At 40.0% G+C, this 23,860-nt stretch overlaps 1 protein-coding gene across 4 annotated transcripts in view; it reads right to left on the bottom strand.

Moving 5' to 3' along the window:
* sema6cb (semaphorin 6Cb) overlaps nucleotides 1-23,535 on the bottom strand; it is a 152,592-nt gene extending 129,057 nt beyond the window's left edge. For all 4 annotated transcript variants that reach the window (XM_084944076.1, XM_084944079.1, XM_084944080.1 and 1 more), the window contains exons 1-2: nucleotides 23,314-23,535; nucleotides 3,523-3,610 (exon numbers count right to left, since the gene is read on the bottom strand). The gene's annotated coding sequence lies outside the window, so the exon portion shown is untranslated. The remainder of the gene's footprint in view (nucleotides 1-3,522; nucleotides 3,611-23,313) is intronic.
* Nucleotides 23,536-23,860: the final 325 nt, after the last annotated feature.

The raw sequence follows: 23,860 nt of genomic DNA, 5'->3' as shown, positions 1-23,860 counted from the left end.
CCAAGCCCCCTTTTTCATGACTTCCACAGAAACCAATTTACAGCAGAGAACTGGGGGAGGCCGCTAATTCTCCCCATAACCGCCTCCTGCTTCAACTCAAAATCCTTGTTGTGTCACTCACAAAAATCTGCTTTTGTGAAACTGCAAACATTTTCAGAATACCAAACTCAAGGAAGCACGCATCTACAAAGGATTCAATTATTGATATGGGAACTTCATTGACTCAAAAGTAACATTTCAATGTTCACAGAGCAGGGGAAAATAAGCAGTTAAGCTCCTAATCTCACCATCACACTTGATACGATCGGTAACGGGGGAAGTCACCCTGGAAAGTTTGTTTTCCATTGTGAGGCAAAACAAAAGAGATTACTCATCTTTTATCCATATTAAGTGGTAATATTTGTCTGCACTTTGAGCTTGTACATTTGCAAGTTGTGCATTCATTGCATCACAAACAAAATGCATTAAAAGCAGACCGTATTGTGCAGTGTGCTAAGTACGTCTCTAAATGTGTCACAGTGAGCTAATGACAAAAGCGTACATTTCAGAGGAACTTAGCAAAGAGGTCAGGACATTTCCTCTACGAGCGGAGGAATTCAAAAAGACTATCAAGCATTCACCAGTTACGGTACAACAATGAACACATTACCAGCACCTCATTGAACTTAGTAAATCTACAGGATCTCAGGATATAATACAGCAGCAAGTAACAGCAGCATAGCTTAAAAGAAGCAACAATGAGCCTTGGTTTAAAAGAAAAGGCAGATCCATATACTGCTGCTTTCCCATCAGCGCTTTTCAAGTAATGGGGTCTTTTGTCTTATCTGTGACTGAAAGGAGCTTGAGGACTTTGGCCTTCATCCCTTTGTTGTTACAGAGTCTCTTGTGGAAACGGCGGATTGGCCCATAGGCGTGGGTGTGTGAGGAAGAGCTAGGCGGCCATGCAAGCACATCAGACTTCAGCGGTCTTAATAAAGCTTCCCTCTATCCACCCCTGAGATCTCCTCACCCCAATTATTCGCCTGACACCTCTACCCTCCTCCATCTCCTCTTATTTCTCACAGCAACCCCCCCACCCTCAGCTCACCATCCAGTTCCCAGCTCTGATCAAGGCTGTCCCTTTGCTGTGCTCAAAGCCCCAGAGGCCTGTACAATATCAGGCTGCTGGTGGCGTTTGCTTCACAGTCTGCTGCTTCAATTGCATCAGGAGTGTGTCTCTTCTAGTATTGACATAAAATCACTACTGTTCAGCCAGCAACAGTGGAAAGTTCACTCCAAATTTAAAATAAAGTCTCATTTCTTTCCACGATACAGAGAGAATCAAGAAGACATGACCAAATAAGATATTCTCACAGAAACCCTTAAACACTGGTTTTAAGAATGTGCATGCTGACACCTGATACTTCCCAGTGTTTAGAGAGCCCAACATTGTACAGTGAAGCAAAGATGAACAAGACTCTTAACTTATATTTACATTCAGTTTCTTTGTCTATTATTAACTAGCATGAATAACAGTAAACGTAAACTATGGAAAATAGCATAAATAAGTCCATCATGCATCTGTATTCACACATACAATGCAGTTCAGTACTTTTCTAGACATTTTCTGATGCTGGTGCAAACATCCAAAACAGTTTGTTGGAACATTAAATAAATTAAATGGTCGTTATGCAGAGAGTTACATAGTACAAAGTCTGTGTGTTGTACGATTTGCACTAATGCAGGAACAGCATGGTTAATAGTTCAGCAAATTCACAGCCAGCTAGTGGTTACCTCCTGCAGACTCTGCCGAGGCAGCACCCTTGCCTGACAAAAGCTCCTGCTGTGGGTCCTGACGTGCAAAAGTGCAATTGTGCACAGTGTGCTGACCTTTTTCTTCCAAAAATGTATGCAGTACATGTGTGAAAATGACTATGAGCTGAAACCTGAGTAATTTTACCTTCCTGCAACATCAGATCTTACTCTTAGGGTTGCTAAAAAAGTCAACTTAAAGCTGTGCAACTGAGTGAGTGCCTCGTGTGTCTAATAATCCCTCAACAGTGTGAGCTGAAAAATAAACCGGATGTGCACAAAAACTTCAGCTCACCGCAAAGAAAATTAGGAGTATAAATGATGACATGCTAATAGAACAAAGAACATAACAACGAGTCTAAAAACCAAAACAGCTCATGAGAAGGCCACAACAAAACACTCCCATTTCTTTGCTGTTCTGTCTGCCATTTTTCAGACATTTTATGCTTTTACCTTCAGATGCCTTCAAGGTCACAGCAGGGCTACATCTGGCCAGCCATCTGTCTCCAGCCTTCCCATGAGGCATCCTGTCATCGGCGCTCCTTGGCCCTGTCCTCTACTGTCCACATTCAAGCTCACAAGGGAAATGCTTGGCCAGACACAATAGCTTTTCAGTGATGCTACAAGTTTCTGATGCATTTGTTCAGTTGTTCTCCCCATTGACTACCTGTCTACCTGACAACAGAGCTCACAGCACCAGAAAACATTGACATGGTCTACACTAGACATGTGCCAATTTGCAATTATCAAGTATCAATGAATGAAGAGACTTTGGACATTTTTTCCCCCTGAGGACATTAAGTAACAGTGATGATGAGCACTCTAAATCAACATAAGGAACCAAAACTTCTTGATTTAAAGTAACCATTTCCCATCTGTCCATTCTAACAAATGTGCTGTGCAATCTGACAAACTCTACATTTTCATTTTCTGGCAATGTAGGCAAACAGTCCCATATGTCATCAAATTCAACAACTGCCATTAACAGAGCTTCATCAAATTCAAACCAGTGAGAGCAAAAACAGAAATATAGAAATCTTGACCACTCAAGCACTTTTGACAGAAAAGTTATTTTTCATTCTTTTCTAGTGTGGTTTTAAATGTTACTCAAGAACACAACTTGCAAACTCAAACCATGAGCTCAGTCCTTCACACTTTCTACGTATCACTGTAATATGTGGTTGTTATGCACGCTGTGACTAAATGCCCCTATTTCGAAAACAAAAAAAAAGTGCATGCTCAACACCTCACAATTTATGTGATTTGCAAGAAAAAAAGTTATATTTTAATTGAATAAAGGAATACTATCAGCAAACTCTTTACCTAAAAATAGCATATTCATTCAGTTGCTTAGCCCACTAGTTCAAAAAACCAGTGGACTAAATTAAGTTTGTCCTTGGATGATGTTGTATGACAAATGTGTTAAAGCTGGTTCCTTACCTTTGATTAGATTAATTAGATAGATACAGTGCTGTATGCTCAATCACCTATTTTTAAAAAAGCAGCAGTAGCAGCGTTTCCATAGACCATCCATTAATTAAGTGTCCTCTGTAGATGCCTCATGAAAGTAGAACTTTCACTGTCACATATATTCAGTTCAATCTAAATACTGCATTTGAAAGATCAGTGAATAGTGACTCCGTGCCTCATCAAATCAAATCTTATTTAACTTTTAATTACATTGGATCCATTTAGAAAGTCACACTTTTAGAAAGAAGCAGCAAAGCTTACCTTAACTTTTCAAACAGTCTGCTGAATCCAGTGATCCACCAAACAGGTAACTAGACCAGCTTGGTACACACTCCAGCTGTCAGTGAATCTGTGAATGAAAAATAAGAGATGCCTCTTAGATCTGTGTACATCTCAGACATAATGCAGGACAGCTTACGGTGATGCAGCCTAAGCCTTGAAAAACAGTCATAGTAGTCATGTTGCGTTCTCCATCACAAATCTCTAAAACTGCAAAGTATAGATAACAATGACAAGTATCCATTGCTGGGTGTACTATTCACTTTCATCAGAAAAATGCCAGAATGTGAAATGAAAATGTGAATCAACTTGCTTTGAACTCTGAGGAAAAGACGTTGCTGGAAATGCTGTTTGCATGACAACAGGTTGCTTTTGCAATAAGTGAACAAAATCTTTTGACAAATCCAAAAGCCCAAACTTGCCAAATCTGATGATGGCATCTCAGCTCACAATCTGCTCTGGCAGTCTGCTCCCAGAAAAACGTCTTCACCTTGCCAGTGCACAAACCTAAACAGAGCTTTATACAGCCTGATATTACCAAAAAAAAAACCCATTCCATCTGAGCTGAAAGCTGAAATGTAAAATGTGAAATTCTGAGTCACTGATGCATAAAAGTTGACAAGTGATTATCTTTCTTTTAGAAGGATGTAGTTCCTGATCCTATAGCAAAAGTATTTAATTTGCTTTATCATATAGCCATAGGGAGTATGTAGAGTCTCAATTATTAAACCAGCAATAACTATTAAGCATTTTTGTGAAATACTGTGTAATATAATGACCTAGTTGGATCTCCACCTGTCCCAATATTAATTCAGACAAATGGTGATGACTGAGGTTTAGACCTTTACACCCTGCAAATTTCAAGTAGCAGAGCCCAGAAAGACTTGCAGAGGCAGCATCCTCTGGATTAGCAAACACTCCAGCTGGCAGCCACATGCTGATGATGGTTCAGTTAAGGTTAAGGCATAGCCAGCTCGCCAGCATATTTTCTTCTCTCTCAAGTTCTCACTGTACTGACAAAAGGACCATAAGTCCCAAATGGAAAGTAGAACTGCTGTGCATCAGTAACAGCCTATACCAGCTATTGTGACACCACTAGGCGTGTGGTCATTATTTTCTTGTATCAGTGGTATGTTGACAATAAGGATCTGTGTTTGGTATTTGTTGGAACTTACAATACTGTCTGAGAAAAAACACAAAACTTCAAAAGGAAGATAAGGGCTTGTGGAAAACAAATTCCTTTGCCTGAGCTACAAAGCTATCTCTGGTGCACTTTCAAGACTTTAAATTGCCCCTAAATGCGTCTAGAAGATTTTAGTACTGTGTTCTTGTGTTTTTACCAGAACTAAGGAAGATTTAAATACCATACATCAGGCCATCTGGTAGATTCGTGAAACATGTCTAGAAATGGGGGGGGCAATTGCCACAAAATATACAACTCAGTATTGTGTGGCAATTGCTACATAAATATATAAAATATCAAACATATTACCTAAGGTTGCAAACGGTTTAAATTGCATTTTCAATACTGACAAAAAATCAAAAAATAAGCCCTGACATTAAAGAGAAGTACTGGAGATTTCTCTTTTTAGTGTTATATTAATCTGTCCTGAGCGTGTGACGAGCATGAAAGAGAATCCCTGATCATTAGAACTTTGGACTAGTCTGGGCTCACACTCAGCTGTTAATAAAACCCATAAACTAGATCCTTCTAATAGAATAATTTCAAAACCACAACTAGGAGCTACAGCTGAAGGAGTAATCAAATTGATGCCTCATCTCTGGACTGGATGTTTACTTGTTTTCTTATTTGCTTGCTTTGGCAAATTCAAGCTTTTAGTCATTTCAGTATAAAGAATCAATTACGGTTATATCGACTCCTCCAAGCTCACGCCTGGGGAACGACTTTTCAAGTGACCAAAGTAAAGAAATGCACCACAATGAGACTGGAGATAACACCATTATTTCTCAGTTCCAATGAACAAAACACACCACATGCACATTTTTCAGATCAATGGTGGGGAGGAGTGATTAGCAGTTCTTAATGACTATTTAATTATACTAAAAAGCACAAACTTTCAGGTTGCACGGAAAGCAAAAAGCCTCAGTGTGAACGCTCACATCTTCTCTAACTCTCAGCCTTTGGTTAATCATCCGAGTTCGCTGTAGGAATATTTATTCGCTTTTTTATTCACTTTTCATATCACTCCAGCGTGTATGATCTGGGCTGTGACAATTCGTGTGATGACTCAAAGCTGAAAGCCACTAAAATATTTAGGCCAATCATACATTGAACTTATTCTCACCTTATTTTTAAACTAATATTTTAGTCTTTTTTTTTTTTTTTTTTTTTTTTTTTTTATACACAAGCTCTTGTCAATAAGGCCATTTTACAACTAATTTACACAGATTAGATTATAAGATTAATTTTTTAGTTGAACAATTGACAACATTGTTAAATGTGTTCACTTACTAGTGGTTCAATAAAAGGACAAGGAGATGTTGTGCTGCTTCCTCAAGCAGAAACAAGCCAACTTCAAATATCAAATCCACCCTGATGGGGGAAACTCAGGTTTAAAGGGTTTCCCATCAGTACAAGGGATCGTGAGGTTTTATAGTGATGATGAGTGCCATGTTTCAGTCTTATTTGTGACCTTTCTTTTTCACTTGAGGAGATGGGAGACATTTAAATGGCATTGTCCCACTGCAGATACTCTATAAGAATGAACTTTTTAGTCATAATCACAGTTCTGTGCATTATTCTGCTCTCCCTGTGCTAGTCATTTTAACAGATTTTTGACAAATTCAGTTTATGGTAAACAAAGTCAGTGAAAACTTTCTGAAGTTTACAGTAATTGAAGGGCTCATTTTATCGTGCCTTTGATTTTGTTTAATTGTTTATTCCAACTTTAGCATTGTTGCCAAATCCTGTTTAGTGTTTACCAGAACATGGTTACTGAAAGGAATGATTAATTACTCTTCTGGCTGTGAAAATAAAGAAAATTGTTCAGCCTTTTAGGTGACTGTCAAGCACTTTGAACACCGCTAATTGAATGACTGATATAACTGTCAATGGCCACTGCAGTTGTGCAATTTTGAACAACTAATAAATCTATCAGAGGAACTAGGGAGTGTTGCCTCGTCCATCTTCTACCAAATGGCAAACAGACCACACTCCTGCCCTTTCCTCACTCAGCTGTCTATTAAAAGGGAAACATGTGGTCTAGTGTCTTGTTTCAGGGAAAGTGAAAACATACGCCCGCTGAGGTACACAGTTGAGCAGAGGAGCTGCGCATGTTGTGACAAAGAGTGGCTTTTCCCTTCCCTTGTACCGCATTCTCTCACTGCGAATCGCCACATGGGGTAAGGGTAAGTGGTTTGACCAGTCCCTGCGATCACTAGGCAAGGCCCCCTACCTTGATAGCCATTCAAGGAAATCAATCAGTATTCAGGTCATGAAACGGGGATGCCCCCTTAACACACAACCTCTGACCCATGCAGGGTTCTACTCTGAGAGCGTGACAGGGATTTGTGCTGCCAGTGTCTGCTGCGTGTCCGACACTAACAAAGTCCTCGTGTTGAAGGGAGGAGCGTGGCCTGACCCTGTCCACCTCTGACACAATAATTCCAGCTGAGGAGTTCAAGGTGGCCTGACCTGCAGCTGAACCAGTCTATGGAAACATGGCTACAAGCTCTAGCTGAGCCTTTTCCTCCATCCCCTAGAGTTCCATGGAGAAACAAGGGGTGTGCTCAGGTTTCGCGAGCAATGCCGTAGCGTAAATCGCCACATTTATTCCTTCATATTTTACTTAATATCTGAACAGTTGGAAAGCCTTCTTTCTGTCATGGGAAGTACATGGGGGGCAGAATTAGCATAACGTAATTACACTGGGGAACGATCCAGGCTCCAAGGAGCAAGACATAACCTGTAATTTACCATAGTGCTCCCTATGCAATTGACAGTCAGGCTATGATATTGGAGATAAATGTCGAAATGTAGGCTGTTAGCTTAACTGATGGTGCATTCAGTATGATAATAACCACGGTCTTGCACACAGTGAGCCTGACGAGCAGTCCTGCAATAGCTCTTCACCACTTTTCCTCCCCTCCATGGGAGTATTATCATGCTAATCTAAAAGACAAGAAAAAATACATTTCAGTGAACAATGATATATAATAATAGGAAGCAGGGATCTCTGAAACAGTGAGGAGACAAAAGAAGGTTTTTTCACCCTGCTCCGCTAAGCAAAGTAAAGGGCTGACAAATGGACACAGACATTATGCTGGCTGGTTAATTAAAAGAACATAGGCTAATTAAAAAGATCTTCCTTGTGAATAGACTGCCGTCTATGGAGTTACTGACCTCTGTCTCCTGCACATGTTAGGCATAGGCCAGTCAGCAGCTTTCTTCTTTCACAGATTTAATTTTCAAATCAGAGGGGTTTTGACTGACGAGCGGCAAACACAGTAGTACGCTGCAGGAAGTGCACTAGATCTCGGTTGGGGTGCTGGTACTTGATAAACGGTTTTGAATTGCTATTATATAGTCAATAAAACTTGCACATGACATTTGATTTAATTCCCTATCTTTCGTGCAGAACTTTTTCACAAAAAGGTCAATATATCGAGTTTTTCAGTTAGTACAAATTTGAAATGTGTTCAAAGACAGTTTGACATGCACACACGACTATGCCTTAAAGTTATTCTGCTATTTTTTAATGACTTGAATTGTTAGAGAGCAATGTCTCTGGAACATACAGTACTGTCTTTATGTTTTGCTCGAAAATTGGAAAAATAGATTGATTTACTGAAATGTGCAATGTGAATTTGTATAATTCTAACAAGCTTGAAAGTGAAAATGTGGTAAGACCACCTTTATTCTTCAACATGGCCTGAACCCTTGTAGGCAAACTTTTTTTTTTAATCATTTCTTTAAGTAGTCTTCAGGAACAGTTCAGCCTTTTCTCCCAGTTTTCCTTAAGAATGGCTTTTTGACAGCCACACTTTCACTGATGTCATTTCTGATGCCAGTTCGAATGGCGTGCATGTGTGTCATTATCTCTGGCATTTTTCATAGATTCAACTAAAGAAATAGGAACAAATTATGCATTTATGTCCCAGGCAGTAAAGTGCTACTAAAGTGCCTAAAGATACAATTTAAAAAGTTTTCTGGTATGGGTAGACAACACTGGTTCATCCCTTGAGTTAGGTGCCTTTTCTATGCTTGATGATTCATAGGTCAGAGTCAAGTGATTCTGAAAGATCTTTAGAAATCGAAGAGATCTACTTCTCAAGACCCTTTGGAAAAGAAATTACAAAAAAGACACTTATGGCAAAAATATTTAAAAAAAGAAACAAACAAACAATAAAAACCATTATATATGGCATAGCACTTTACTTTCACTGGAAGAAGTTGGTTGTTTTATCACAAAACAGACACCAAGCCTAATGTTTGCACTCTTTTATTGTATCAATATATGTTACACACCCCAAACCCCATACATGTGACAATAATTCTGCATTAGTCCATTTTGTTTTACCTGCTTGTATGAGACAGATAAGTAGGTAGGAAAAAAAACTATTATTTGCAGCATCCCACCTTTGCCTCCAGGCTGACACAGCACTTTACACTTCAACACCACCAATTTCCCGTTAGCAGTTATTGTATATCTTCACACAGACACTGCAAACATTAACAGTAACTGTAAAACTAATAGCAATTACCCCTTTGGCACATCAGCCATCTGTTAAGTTATCATTAAGGTGGGGGATAGTACATATGCCCAAAAAAAAAAAAAAGATGACAGTAATGTTGGAACTAGAAAGCAAATGTTGAGTCCTGCGTGTCTGTAAAGTCAACAGGCAGTGTTAATTTATATCACAGTTATTTCCAAGCTTTCTGAAGCTGAGATAAGCCCACTAGCAACTAGACAAGAGCGGCACCCTACTTTACCAACTCTGATTGATCAGCAACAAAATTCTGACAACAGAAACATAGCACAGTCAGACAATCTGGTATCAAAGTCATACTGAGTATTTCCTGGGTATTGATATCAAATCTGAAATTCTACTATTGTCACAATCCTAGTAGAAAGGGTTTGATACTTAGTAATCCAGGAGAAATATTGCCAACTCAGTGCCACTTTTAAACTCATTTAAATTCCACAGACAAAAACTATCCTGTGAGATCAAAACTTATTTTTCCAGAAGGATCTGACAGCTGCTGGTGGACAGAGTTGCACTGTAAAAGGTTGGCCCACGTCAAACCTACTTGGGTCTAAATGAATAAAATCTTAAAAAACCAAACAAAAGAAAACTATGAGACACTGCAATTTGAACAGCCCTTCCTCTTAATCTTGTCATATTGTGGAAACTTGGTATTTGATCACTTCATGCCCCACAAACCAGTAAGAATCCAGGGTGCCTCACACAGAGGGGAAGCCCCCCCCCCTCTTTTTTTTTCTTTTTTTAAAGAACCCACATATTTCATAGTTGAATGACGAGAAATAGTGTTTGTTTAGTGAATGTGCAAAAAAAATACAGCTCAAGTGAAATACATTTAAGTGTACATAATAAGTTAAGGTTTGTAGCTCATAGGACTCTTCTTTCTTTTCCGTAAGGCTGCAAAATTGACACCTAATAATGATAATTTTAACAAAGCTGTATAAACCTGCTTCAGAGCAGCATAAACACTCACACCATGTCTTTCTGTCCAAGTTATAAAACCAGGCTTGATTCTCCTGGCACCTGTAGCTACAGGCCAACACTAATGCAGACTGTCTGTGTTTAGCTGGAGGGCTACTGTCAGCCTCAGATATGGCCCTGAGAGTGAAAGTGTAGGTGCTGCCCCCACCCCCTTCCCTCATTCCTTTCACCCAGCTGCATGTCATTGACTTGTGACATTAAAGCAAAAGTGTGGTCTGCTGGTTTGTTTACCCTCAGCTGGCTTTCATGCCATCAGTCACTAAAAACTGCCCCTCAGGGAGAGACGATGGAAGCCGGGAGGACAGAGAGGGAGGCAATGAAGACAGCTCAAACAAGGTTTCATTCGCTGGAAATTGGAAGTTGCTCATGTGGCTGAGTGGGTGTGTTTTGTTGTGTTTGTGTGTCTCTTGGTGGAAATAAGTTTACAGCCTCAGAGTAAATTAATGAACATGTTTTTAAAGCCCGGCGCAGTCATCCACATCACTGTGGGGCACACGCACACACACGCACACGCACACACACACACACACACACACACGCACACACACGCACGCACACAGTTATGCCAAAATTATCATGTGCAATCAGTCTAAGATTGTTTTCATGTTTGGGGAATTATAGTTTGACTAACAGAATTTTTTTACAAGCAACATGACCTTTTCCTTCACCAGTAGATATCCAAAATTCAATAACAGAGCTGCAAATTGACATAATCGATGGTTATTTTATATTTTATCTATATATGCTCAAGTAAGAAGATTCAACCTTTGTTTCCATTTGCTTTCTTATTTAGTCACACTCACTATAACCCAATTATAAATGTGTTATGTATGCAAGATGCTTTTTTTTTGTAATGCAAAAAGAAGAAAGATGAACAGCTCACAATCTGAGATAACACATGAAGCATGATGCAAGAAATGTTAACTTGGTGCTCAAATGATCCTCTGCTTATTTGATTAGGGAATAGGCAGAAATTAAGTTGAATTCAATTTAATCTATTGCCAAATCAAAACAAAAGTAATTTCCGTGCATTTACTGAGGTCAAGACCTTATAGAGGTATAGAGCAAGCTTAAACGTATTAATCCAATTATGTTATTCAGGTTTTGGGGCATTTTAATTTGTTTTTCTCTGATTTGTGTCAGTAAATTCACGTTTGGCGTTTTTAGTCTATGGTCAAGAAATAAAAATAAGCAACACAGTGTGACATTTTAATTCTTCTTAACATTTCTTTGCATCAGTGCTTAACCATCAAGGGATTCATGGTGAATCTATGAAGAATTCCTCTTTTTTTTTCCCCTAACCACAAGAATGCAAACTCATACACAATCACACAGCTGTGGTAGTGAGTCAACACATGGTTAATAAACTGGTACACACACTCTCCAAATGGAAAGAGTTCAGGGCACTTGAGAGGAGGAGGAGGTCTGTTTTACTCACCCTGGACCCCTGCCCGGTTTGGATTCATATGACACTAACTGAAACCCCCTGATAAACCCTCCCCCTCAAACACTGATATAAAAATAGCCTCAGTTTAATGGAAACAAGCCCAGAGTTCTGAGAAATGGATGAAAATGACCAAGCTAAGCGTAGGCGAGCAGACTTATCGCACATTGTCCAAGCCAAACATTCACTGCACATATGGTGACCACTAAAATATACACAAATAATAGCATGAGAGCGTCAGAGCAGATTAAAACGGCTAACATCCGACCCCAAATGCTCACACAGGTAAAACATTTCATACTCACCCAGGAATTCACAGTTAAATCTTAAAAGAAAACACACTATAGATTCTAATTTTAACACACACAGATTTAAGCACAGGGGTATGCAGAGTGTTGTTTGCACAAAATCAGCCACAATTCCTATCTGCAAAGCGCAGGGTGCATGCATAAGAAATCGTATAAAGACCCCGAGGGAGGCCGAGAGTTGGGAAGCCAGTCTCGGTTCCGGAAAATATCAATCTACCTTCCACCTAAATTTAAGGTTTACAGAGTTTAACTTCTGCTATCCATTTAAAGTAAGACCAGTACGGTAAGTGCATGTAGACTTGCCCAACCTTTCAAGGAATGGGGTCAAATGGTTTGGGCTATTTTTGGAAAGTTTGGAAATTAGATGCATTTATGATCCTCTTTCAAAGTATGACTGTCATATTACCATCCAGCTGTGAGAAGAGCCCATTTCATTTTCAAAAGATGTGAGATAACTCCCTGCAGAAAAAAATCAATTCTCTGACCACTTAAATGAATTAAATATGTGAATACCTGTCACCTGAGTGTGTGGAGAATAGAAACGAGGAACTACTACTGTTTGAAGGCATCAGCTGTGGATGAATAGGACAGGAGGGAAGGAGGAAAAAAAAAAACGTAGGTTTTTAATTTCCTGCTTCATTTCACGTTTCAGGGCCATAAAAATTCTCATTTAAAAAAAAAACTGCAATAAGCAACAATGAGGCATGAGCATAACTCAAAGTTACTTCAATAGCACCAACACACCAGACCCCTCCTCTCTCATGCAGTCAACCTAATTGCTTCAGTCGAGATCTGACAAGCCAGACAATTTCTGTGCAACAGATTATCAAAAGAGAAACCTGAGAAAAATCAGATATTCAATCTCTCAGTCTCACTCTGCCAGAAACTCTTAACCCACTTTGCTTTGCATCACCCAATTCGTTCCGCATATCTGCTCTACAGCCTTAGCGATGGCCATTTTAACATCAACACTTTGCACACTTCCTTCCAAGTCTTTCAGTGCAGCCCACTTCTGTTGGATTTCAATTATGTTTGGCAAACCTCTCAAATGTGAGAATTTGGCGGGGTTCTCTTTTTTCCCCCCATTTTACACTTGATACATTTATGTGCATGCAGACCTGGAAGTACCAACTCATTTTATTGTTATTTCCAAAAACTAATCAGTTGATTTATAGTATGAGAAATAAAATAAATACAGTGGCTTAAAGTGCAATATGACACTTACAGTTGCTTGTTTCATATGACCAGCTATCAAAAGATTTACTATGAAAACAGGCATCATTCTGCATGTGTTTGAAAAAACAAAAAAAAGAAGTAATAATGCCAGCAGCTCCAATATTGCTCTAAAACATTAGCAGACTGGATTACTGACACAACATAAATTCCTTACACACGGTACTCACAATCTTTACAAAAATAAAGTCTCTCATCCTCGAAATGCGCAAATCAGACATGCATCTGACTAAAAAGTATCACTCTGTTTAAACAGCAGACTAATGAAGAGTCTAAAAACAACTGTATCAAAACAGACACGGGTGACAGCTGATTCTCAGGCATTGTTAGCCGGCTTAAATGAGGCCAGTCTTTTTTCTGCCACCCGATCTGGATCAGCCTTGTTTTCTCTCAGTTCACCATTTCAGGAGTTGTGAGATTTTAATCTGTGCCACCAAAAGCTCTGTGTGTAATGATATCCAGCCAAACATGTAGGGACAAACTAGCTCTTTTTTAATAATAATATTTTTTTTAAAAAAGACCCAAATGTTTGTCTTGGATAGAGACATGCTCCAATTCAAAGCAATACATGTCTGTAACAACTTATTCTACGGAAAATAAGCTGTGCCTAATGTTCTTTTTGAAAGTGGAAACCAAAACAAAAAGAGCTCTGGTTATCTTGTAGGTCTTTGCCAGGGACAAAGATGGATGGTTACATTTCCTGCAGAAACAACAGCTGTTTGTTTGCAGGAAATAGGAGAGTAACTTGGCTGTTAGTAGAAGCTGTGATAGCCACTGTGGCTGAACAGGCAAAGAAAAAAAAAGCTCCACTAAAAGAAGCAAAAACTTCACAAATTGAAAACAGCATTACAGTCTTGCCCACACCACTTGATTGAGAGCCAATCTCTGAAAAGTGAGGCACACACAGAAAAAAAGAAGAAAGAAAGAAACAACAACCAGCAATGAAGATGAAAATGCTGAAGAAAGCATGATACTGCACAACGGAGAAAATAGATAAACGTTGTTGAGAACATGCACTATAAAAAGGCTCCAGGTTTAGTGGAATGGCAATCAAAAATTGTCAGAAATAAAACAGGAAAATGCACAGGAAAAAAAAAAAAAGAACTTCATCATACTTAAACTGCCATACTGCCAACTAAAGGACTGATATAATCTTTTGTGCTTAATTGTCAAAACACAAGAACTTCAAAACTGCACTGATGCAGCGCAGAACTGAAATAAGTTAATTATTAAGGCAAAATTAATCTCTCTCTTATCTTTCGCTTTACAAGCGAATAAAAAACAAAACTCAAAACAAAACAAAACCCAAATCAAAGATCTACCAGCCCTCCGGCTCTAGAAAAACAAAAATCCAACACGAGGAAATGTTGCTGGGCTGCACAGCAAACTGGCCAAACCACATTACTACAACTTCCACATTCATCTTGTGATGCACAGCAATAAACCAAATTGCTGGAAAAGGAGCTGCTAAAACACATTTTTTTTACGAGCATTAAGAAACCCAAAACTCCTTTGGTTTATTCCATATCGAATCATTACATTTTTTCAACAATTTCTGCTCAAAGTTTCTGTCTGTAAAATCTATGGTTTAAAATTTAGACATATATAATTATAGCTGTATATAGCAAATACGTTTCTGTCTACCCATAGCATGTTTCTTGACTAGCCACTATTCAAATGTTTTGTTTTGTTTTTTTTAATGCATCTGTCCTGAATTATAGATCCTGCTTCAATGTTATGGCCAGAAAGGTCATTGAAAATTTCAGGTTTTTATCTTTAACAGTTTTGAAGATGTTCCTGTTCAAACATTCAGATTTCAAAGTGTGAAAAACATGCTGGAAGTAGGCTGACTTTCCCATTTCAGTGAATGTATATGGAGATGGTCGAGCTGACAGTGATTAGAGAATGACCCCAATTATTACCAGAATTTGATCCATCCGATACAACATCATTTGGAAAGTGTGGAGGAGTCATACCAATGTGATAATTTTCATGTGTGTGGGGAGCCAACAGGAAGTCAGCTGGCTGGTTTGGCCAGAGGCAGTCTCACTTACACACACTCCCTGCAAGCTCAGCTCAGAAGGATGGCAATGTGCATGCTCTATGAGCCCAGGTCTGCAAAAACACACAACTGGGTAATTTATAGAGGACACTTTGCACATGTGTAACTTTTATTGGAATAATAGAATAGGCAGATGCTGCTGTTATTCTTGTCTAGTTTGAGATCTGTGTTTTCTAGTTCTTGGGTTATGGCCAAATTAAAGTTACCCAAAGTTTAACTCCAGCCAAGAATTGCATGTCATTCTCCAACTGTGCCACCAAAATACAGGGAGTGCAGAATTATTAGGAAAGTTGTATTTTTGAGGAATAATTTTATTATTGAACAACAACCATGTTCTCAATGAACCCAAAAAACTCATTAATATCAAAGCTGAATGTTTTTGGAAGTAGTTTTTAGTTTGTTTTTAGTTTTAGCTATTTTAGGGGGATATCTGTGTGTGCAGGTGACTATTACTGTGCATAATTATTAGGCAACTTAACAAAAAACAAATATATACCCATTTCAATTATTTATTTTTACCAGTGAAACCAATATAACATCTCCACATTCACAAATATACATTTCTGACATTCAAAAACAAAACAAAAACAAATCAGCGACCAATATAGCCACCTTTCTTTGCAAGGACACTCAAAAGCCTGCCATCCATGGATTCTGTCAGTGTTTTGATCTGTTCACCATCAACATTGCGTGCAGCAGCAACCACAGCCTCCCAGACACTGTTCAGAGAGGTGTACTGTTTTCCCTCCTTGTAAATCTCACATTTGATGATGGACCACAGGTTCTCAATGGGGTCCAGATCAGGTGAACAAGGAGGCCATGTCATTAGTTTTTCTTCTTTTATACCCTTTCTTGCCAGCCACGCTGTGGAGTACTTGGACGCGTGTGATGGAGCATTGTCCTGCATGAAAATCATGTTTTTCTTGAAGGATGCAGACTTCTTCCTGTACCACTGCTTGAAGAAGGTGTCTTCCAGAAACTGGCAATAGGACTGGGAGTTGAGCTTGACTCCATCCTCAACCCGAAAAGGCCCCACAAGCTCATCTTTGATGATACCAGCCCAAACCAGTACTCCACCTCCACCTTGCTGGCGTCTGAGTCGGACTGGAGCTCTCTGCCCTTTACCAATCCAGCCACGGGCCCATCCATCTGGCCCATCAAGACTCACTCTCATTTCATCAGTCCATAAAACCTTAGAAAAACCAGTCTTGAGATATTTCTTGGCCCAGTCTTGACGTTTCAGCTTGTGTGTCTTGTTCAGTGGTGGTCGTCTTTCAGCCTTTCTTACCTTGGCCATGTCTCTGAGTATTGCACACCTTGTGCTTTTGGGCACTCCAGTGATGTTGCAGCTCTGAAATATGGCCAAACTGGTGGCAAGTGGCATCTTGGCAGCTGCACGCTTGACTTTTCTCAGTTCATGGGCAGTTATTTTGCGCCTTGGTTTTTCTACACGCTTCTTACGACCCTGTTGACTATTTTGAATGAAACGCTTGATTGTTCGATGATCACGCTTCAGAAGCTTTGCAATTTTGAGACTGCTGCATCCCTCTGCAAGATATCTCACTATTTTTGACTTTTCTGAGCCTGTCAAGTCCTTCTTTTGACCCATTTTGCCAAAGGAAAGGAAGTTGCCTAATAATTATGCACACCTGATATATGGTGTTGATGTCATTAGACCACACCCCTTCTCATTACAGTGATGCACATCACCTAATATGCTTAATTGGTAGTAGGCTTTCGAGCCTATACAGCTTGGAGTAAGACAACATGCATGCAGAGGATGATGTGGACAAAATACTCATTTGCCTAATAATTCTGCACTCCCTGTATTAAGAATACATGCAGAGCAGCTATCTAGAATTACTCAAACATTAAAAGAAAAAAAAATGTTATACACAACCAAATATGGACTAATTAATTCACATTAGCAAAGCTTTTGTAACTGACTGCAGCAAGTGTGCAACATTTCTCTTTGCTACACAGCATTTGTAACATATCATGGCTGTGTTTCAGGTGATAAAATACATAGTTTGTTCCCTCCCTCACACACTAATTTTAAAGTGTAGTTTTGTGTTGTTCTGTACTCTGTTTATCGAAGCCAGTTGTTCCGGCATAACTAATACAGGTTTTTGTTCTTTGTTCGATCGTCCCCATATGCTACACCAGCTGCAATTTTTCCAGTGTTTCGGCCATTATGTGTGTGACATAGACTGGGCAGTCTCAATAAATTGCACTGCTAAAAACAGTTAGATGGGACAAAGGATCGGAAACGAGAAACACTTCTCCACATTTTTCAATCCATTGGAATTGTACGCCTTTAAGCCTCTAAGCCTCTAAGCTCATCAATTCCTTTTATCAGAGCTGGCATGTTTTTCTGAGAGTCACACATCACAAAACAGTGACATTAAAGCACAGAGTTTTTTGTACACTTGGGCCTTTTTATAGGTTTCTACAATGTTTTTGCATGAAGACAAAGATAAAATCAGAAAACGAAACACTGAAAGACAAGCTCAGTAACAATGCTGATATTAATAATCAGATATCCAACTGTCTACTTTAGTACTTTCAAATGCACTGAAGTAATAGGCAAGTACAAGCCAACTTTAGTGCCTAATGTCTGATCATTTTTATTAACATACCAGCATGTTTAAGTACAGCACTATGAAAAAGTCTTGACCTGCCCCCCTTTTTACATTATATTTTACTTAAAAATTAGAAATAGGTGCAGTGCATTGAATACTATGCAAACATAGGCGTAAATACAGTATATAAGTCTGTATATACTGTATGGTATTTTGTATGACCATTTATTCTTCAACGCACCCTGAACTATCTTAAGGAAAGCTTGAGATGACTGTTGTTGTGATTTGGTGTTATATAAATAAAATTGAACTGAATTAATTTGATTTGAATTTAATTGAATTAAAGTTTTCTTGTAATTTCTTTAAGTAGTCTTTAGGAAATTCGGATGTTGGTCGTCTTTAGTTACGTTCTCTGTCAAGATGATCCCATACTGCCTTAATGTTCTGCATTTCTGATGTTACTTTTGGTAACTATTGGTAAATAGCTAAACAACTAATAAGGTCTCAGGTGTAAAGTATATACCATTTGAATGAAATGAATATTTAGTTCATAAAAACATAAAACATTCACTGTAGTTTCCAATTTTACCAATACAAGCAATAAGGGCGCGAGACTGGAAAGTCATGGGGCAATTTGTTCCATGTTAAGCCTGACTGGCTAATCAATGATGCAGGAGGACTGCCCACATTATGAAGTAATTAAGAGATCATTTGGAGCAACAAACTGGGCCCTTCTGCCATTCCCCAGCTGACCCAACTAAGAGTTCAAGAATCAAGAGCTAGTATTTATGACCAGAGGCTACTTAAAGAGACACGTGTTTCCTCATATCAGTTGCTTCCTACAATTAAACACAGAGGCAAGAAATTGAATCATAAATGTGGGGATTTTTGCTCTCTGTGGATGTAAGAGAGCCTGTTGTGATGTCTGCATTATCTTAATCTTTGGGGAGCTCTGCTACTGACTGTTGTGGTTTTCAAAATAAACTGGATTCTGTGGATTGTGGGTCACACAGCTGAATGGGCATTTTGGAGGATCTTTGTGCTTATTCAATAGCTATATATATATATATATGAATAAAAACTTCAAGCGCACTGCATTAGCTACTTCTCCACATAGAATATGCATGAAAAATGACAAGAATTTATTTTTGGATGATTCATTTTCTTTCCATTCAGGAGAAATCCTTTTTGTGGTGCATGCTGCTTCCAAGCTTCCCCGTAGGTAGCATACACAGCCTCCTTGTTACACAAATCAAAGAGTGAGTGTGTCTGATATCTGAAGATAGGTATTCTGCCCTTCATCTAAAGGGCAACTGATATGGCGTGAGAGACACAAAAAGCATGAAACTACAAGTATCATTACTCGACTTCAGCATTTTTAAAAAGACAAACCACACTGAAAACAGTGAAACCTCAGTGCATGACTTAATACAGAAAAGAAACAAAGGAGAATAAAGCTGAGGTCTGATTTTTGACAAAGACTCCTTTGTGATACACGAGACCCCCATTTAGACTAAAAATATGAATTTGAGCTAATTTGCTGACATTGAGAGCCACAGGTTATATTTTCCACTCCAATTGCTGGACTGCATCCACTATGCTTCATGAAGTGTTACCAGACAGTCATCCTGTGTTCCTGCCGCACTGCATATGGCTGTGGCAAGTTGGAAAACGGAGACCCAGTCCATGTTTGACAAGGGGTTAATGTTTCTGAGGAACAGCTTGACAAAACCTCAGGAAGACAGCCAGTCTGGATAGACGCACCAAGGCCTGTCTCTTGTCCAGTTTGTGGTTTGCCGCCTCCCGCCATCTTTTTCTTCTTCCTTCACTTCTTCTCTCTAGCCTTTCACTGAACTCAAAGGTTTTCCTCCCAAAACTTACACACTCATCAGCTTGGCTATAATTTTCAGTTCTGCACTAACCACAGGACCACTTGCGGGATGAAGCTGCACGCCTGTTTTTTAAATCAAAAGTAATAATATGCCTGCTAAGGATTCACATCTAACAGTTAATGATTGGACCTGTCGGACAAAAATTGTCAGTGCCGTATTCATCTTTAATTTCAACAAGCTGCGACAATCACAGGAAAACAGATGCAGCTGGCAGTATATATTATGTCTGTGCCACTGGCAATCTGTAAATGAACTTTAAAAACCACACAGGCTGATAAACCTGGGAGATACAGTACACTGAATCAGCAAAATGATGAGCAACAGCTTTACTTCAAGGCACAGTAAAGAAGCTCCTTCTGCTCAGTAAGAAAAAGCAAAGAAAAAACAACTTAAACCCCCCCAAAAGCTACACTAGTCAGAATAATAACAAAGACCCACTGGCTATAATGCAAAAGGCACGAGGTAGGTTTGTATGATAGTCTTAAACTGTGCATTTGTAACGCTTGATTCAACATGTTAATGCGATTTCTTACCAGCTATGGCCAAACCAGGCCAGACCTGGAGGCCAAGGCCTTGTGGTCCCAGCAGATAGCCTGGACCAGCCTGTGCTGTGTCAGCCCTGGATTATGGATGACAGGGAGCCTGCGGGGCTGACAGGTAATAATTCACTCCCCAGGGGTCCCACATCCTTCGCTGGACACAACGCAACCAACCAGGAAAGAGCAGGGGGGAAGCAGCCTTGGACTTCACATCCTCATAACCCACCCTCTTCCCTTTTTCAACCATGCCCTTCAAGAAGCTAAGCTCTCATTGCCTCCACAGTTGCCACGGGTTACCAGCCATTATCAAAATGAAATATGAGGTGCCACAGACCGGTGACTCTCTCAGGTACAGGGCCAAACAAAGTCCCATATGTTGCGGATGAGGAGTGGCGATTAACTGTTGCTTCCTGAAGCACGGCACTGCACCCACCCTTCTTTAGACATCAGCAGTTGCACAATTGCTTAAAGTCTAAAGCGCTTCAGACAATTTTGAACATGATGTGAAACAAAATGTATCCCAAAATATATTATCTATGCCCTCAAGTTCCACTGAGCTCAAAATAGGGCACAGCAATTTACAAACTTCAAATTCGCCTGAGGGTTTAAAGTGTCTTCATCAGTCCTGCTGAAGTTCATCTTTTTTTTTTCTGACCAATCCAAAGTGCAGACTAACTGTGTGTGTGTGTGTGTACATACGCCTATGTTCTGAGTACTTTATCTTGATGATGAAAATGGAAATAGGTTTGCTGAATGTCCCCCAAGGGCCACAGTCCTCAGCCCCTGGTTAGGAGCCTATTTCAACCATCATTACCCTGAGGACCATTAGGAAGATGCCATCTGCACACACAGGGCCCCTCCATCGGGGCTTCTTGTCACTTCAAACTAAAAGCAAGCAGCGGAATGGAAATTGGAAATAAAATTACACACTGCGCTAAATGCACCATTAACCATGCTAACTGAGCGACCGACCTATCAGGGCCTGAAAATGAGAGCTGGACGAAGAGCAAGCAATTTTCAGCAGTGACAGGGAAATGAACACACTGCTGGTACTTTGCTCTCGTTCACATTCACAACTATAACTCACCCATCAGCAGAATGTGACTTTCCTAATGGTAAGAGAATGAAAAAAATAAAAAACAAAGAGTTGGTTCATTGCGACTGTGGGCGACAACCACAAATGAGGGCTGAATGTAGATTTGTATGAACTGTGCACAGTACAGATGGGACCACAGACCACCACTGCTGCCGCTTAAGCATTGGATACGTTACACAGAAGCATCCCGCTAGTCCTGCACAACAGCAGCAGCACCTTTCCTCTGGTTAGCGCACCAGTTACATGTCAAATAAAATAACCTGAAGGCACACTGCAATGTCCTCGCAGCAGCAAAGAGTGCCAAGTCATTGTACAACTAGGGTAGGAAACCGCAAGCCATTAGTGGCTTCATCATCCTATGATATCACTGCAGCAGCTGTGAGGAGTGGGGACAAGGCAAAAAAAAAAAAAAAAAACCCAAAGAAGATCACAAGATCTAATCACACTTTCTGCTTAAACATCTGACTGCTCGAGGAAAACATCATGAAACAGCCAGAACAAAAAGGCACATGCTAGACGAGTAAGTGCTGGCTCTGCTGTTCAATCCAGGCAAAGCAACCCTTAAGCTGAACATGAATTTTTAAAATGCCTGGGAAACTTTTGCAAGGCTACAGATACAGCAAAGAGAAACGGCAGAAGCGGGCAGCCTTTGAGTTAAGCAAGAGGGCATGCAGTCTACAATATCACCTTGCAAGAGTCCAGGATCGAAAAGGCAGTGGTGTAGTCTGTCAGTGTTTATGCACAACAGAGATTTATTTATTGTTGAAATGTTCTTAGCCTCAACTGAAACTGAACACCCACTTAAGGAAATTAGAGGACTAATGCACAACGGGCTGAGACAAATCGTGGTCTCCCTTTGTGCGGAGGACGGTTTAAAAGCAGCCACGAGCATCTATTTCAACATAAACATTCACCAGCGACTCCTAGGAAAGCAGGAGAAGAGAAGAAAAACACAGGTTTCCAATTTCTTTCTGCATCGTAGGCAACACTGAGGTCTAATGCAGGTTCTCCCGTTGAAACCTGTTAGAACAATGAGCTCATCGTTTTCCCTCCGAGTTTGACATTAAGACAAGTAAGCGTGATTTAAGAGGTAAAATCTGTGCAGAGTGAGAGGGAGATGTGCCGTTTCATAATAATCCAACTGCCACGTAATTGCTGCTTTTCTTTTCCAGAAACTCACACTGATTTCCCCCCCTCTATCTGATGGTGAAAAGGAAGCAAATTCTCCATTACGTACTAATCCCCCGCTTTTTTCCTTCTTTCTTTCTTTTGTTTTTCCACAATCAGGTCCTTGATAAACAAGTTTGGGCTGCTTCCGCCAGAAAATAAACCAAAAATTAAATTAGCGTCTCAGGCGAGATGCCAGTCAGAGACGTGTTATCGGTTGCTTATTTGTGATAAGTTGCTGGGGACTTGCAGCAACAAGAGAGAAAACGTGTGTGTCAGGGTTTCATATGACTATGCATATAGTTTTCGCTGCCGATGTTAACACATCTCCCAAACCCGTCCGTGATACACACATGAAAATAATGAAAACAAAAAGGAACAGAGCTACTGCAAAAAAAACAAACAACTATTATATAAAACTGGTCTAACCCTGGCTGAGGTCAGATTGTAATTTCTGTTATCCAGTTACCAGTGCAGAAAAAAGGGGGACTTCGAAACACAGCCGAGAAAAACAGAAAAGCAGCGGCTTCTCCGGACCATAAATGAAACTCCGGGAGAGTACAGGGACAGTTCAGGTTTATTAAAAGCGTCTGATATGTTGTTTTCAAGTGATTATCGTCGATCTTCACATGCCTAAATAAGCTCTCTTCTGTGGCAAACTTAAAGCATCTGTCTCGTAATGAGCAAAGTAAGCACAGCTGCAACAGCATCGCCAAAGTCCTCAACTAGTAAACGAACCACTTACCTTCGTGCTTCCACCTTGAAAATACACACGTCGCAGTGTTTCTGAGATACTGTCGCAGAGAACAAGCTGTAAAGTCTCGAGAATGACGAAGGAAAAAAAGCGGGGTTGTTAGTTTTAGCTAGTTGTTTCTGAAATGGTTAGTATTCCCAGAGCGCCAGCGTAGCGAAAAGACGCCCCTCACTGTTGTGACAGGACTGAAGCTGGTTAGACTGAAATCACAACACCTCGGCTGCAGCTCAGGCCACGCCCCCGTGGTGCTGTTTGACAGGGATTCAAACCAATCAACGAGTGAAGTTAGGATGAGGTTGCCTTCGATTGGCCAATGGAGCAGTTTTTTTGCGCTACGCCCCGCCCCTGTAATGCTCACTTTTCTCCCAGATGTTGAATGCCTCAGCACCAGGGTCCCCATACAGTTTAGCCAGCCAATCAGAGCGCGAGATACGGGGTTTAAACACAGATAATTTAACTTTATGGGAGGAGTTGAATCTATTTAAACCAATGTGAAAGTACTTTAGCCGCACTATTATCTTGCACATTAGCCCGCACT

This window comes from Perissodus microlepis, chromosome 11, assembly GCF_051167445.1.
Source record: "Perissodus microlepis isolate ML-2025 ecotype Zambia chromosome 11, ASM5116744v1, whole genome shotgun sequence".
NCBI lineage: Eukaryota > Metazoa > Chordata > Actinopteri > Cichliformes > Cichlidae > Perissodus > Perissodus microlepis.
This window is presented reverse-complemented; position numbering and strand designations above follow the sequence as displayed.